The sequence below is a fragment of the Humulus lupulus genome, chromosome X (genome assembly GCF_963169125.1).
Source record: "Humulus lupulus chromosome X, drHumLupu1.1, whole genome shotgun sequence".
Classification (NCBI taxonomy): Eukaryota; Viridiplantae; Streptophyta; class Magnoliopsida; order Rosales; family Cannabaceae; genus Humulus; species Humulus lupulus.
Window position 1 is genome coordinate 40,672,183 of NC_084802.1, and position 1,351 is coordinate 40,673,533.

Genomic DNA, 1,351 nt, shown 5'->3' on the forward strand with positions numbered 1-1,351 from the left:
TTCTTGAATAGGGAGAAGGGGATATAATTCTTGCATTAGGAAATAAAAGGGTGGAAAATAGAGGAACATAATTGTCCTAATTTCATTCTCTCTGTTATTTTGTTTAAATTTTCATTGTGCTTCGTTAGTATTCTTCTTTGTTTGAAATCTCTGAAATTGTTTAATCAAATAGAATTAAAAAAAAATTGATTGATTTGTAATTGATAAATCAGTCCTTGAGGACGATACTTGGTTTTTACCATATTATTACAAATTGTGACTGTGTGCACTTGCATAGCTAAAAATATCGCAACAAGTTTTTGGCGCCGTTGCCGGAGACTGAAAATAATTATCAATATCAGTCTGATTAATTTTTATTCTAATTTGATTTTAATTTCTCTTGTTTCTAATCTGTTTAGCTGCTTAATTTGTCTATCTCAGGTGAATTGTGTTATATGCATGGCAGAAGAGGAGCAGACAGTCTTGTTCCTTTGAATCCTGAGATTGAAAAGTCTTGCAAGCAAAACAGAAAGAGCAAGAGGGAAGCCCAGAAGTCTGTGAAGATGGCACAGAATGATGGGGATGGCAGGAATGTTTTTATTCCTGGAATTGCACAAGGGGGTCAGGCTTAGAACAATGCTGAGAGGAGCCTGAGAGACTATGTACTGCCCACTCTGACAGGAGTACAAAACAGTATACGCCCACCAGCTGTAGAGGCTAACAACTTTGAGATCAAGCCAGCTATTCTACAAATGGTGCAATCCTCTGTTCAATTTAATGGGTTGCCTTCTGAAGATCCTCACACCCATTTGTCTAATTTTTTGGAGATGTGTGGAACTTTTAGATACAATGGGGTGAGTGATGACGCTATTAAACTTAGGCTTTTCCCATTTTCTCTGAGGGATAGAGCTAAAAGTTGGCTGAACTCTTTGCAATCGAACTCTATTATTACCTGGCAAGATTTGGCTCAGAAGTTTTTGTCAAAATTCTTCCCTCCTTCCAAAGCTGCTAAATTGAGGGGAGAAATCAATAATTTTTGCCAAAATGATGGAGAATCATTGTAGGAAGGTTGGGAATGGTTCAAGGAACTTTTGAGAAGATGTCCTCATCATGGCATTGAACAGTGGATGTTAGTACAAAATTTTTATAATGGTTTATGTCCTACTACTAGAACCATTATTGATGCTGCAGCGGGTGGTACTTTTATGAGCAAGAGTGCAACTGGTGCTTATGAGCTGCTGAAGGACATGGCCACAAATAATCATCAGTGGTCTGAGGAAAGATCATCGGGGGTCAGAAAGGTAGCTGGGGTGCATGAGCTGGATGCAATCACTGCTCTAACAGCACAAGTAGCCTCCTTGACAAAATAGTT

The 1,351-nt window shown here is 38.4% G+C and overlaps 1 non-coding gene across 1 annotated transcript; it reads right to left on the bottom strand.

Annotated features, from left to right (window-relative positions):
- Window positions 1-989: 989 nt before the first annotated feature.
- On the bottom strand, window positions 990-1,096 carry LOC133807752 (small nucleolar RNA R71). Its single transcript, XR_009879648.1, has one exon. It is a non-coding gene; the product is annotated as a small nucleolar RNA R71 (small nucleolar RNA).
- Window positions 1,097-1,351: the final 255 nt, after the last annotated feature.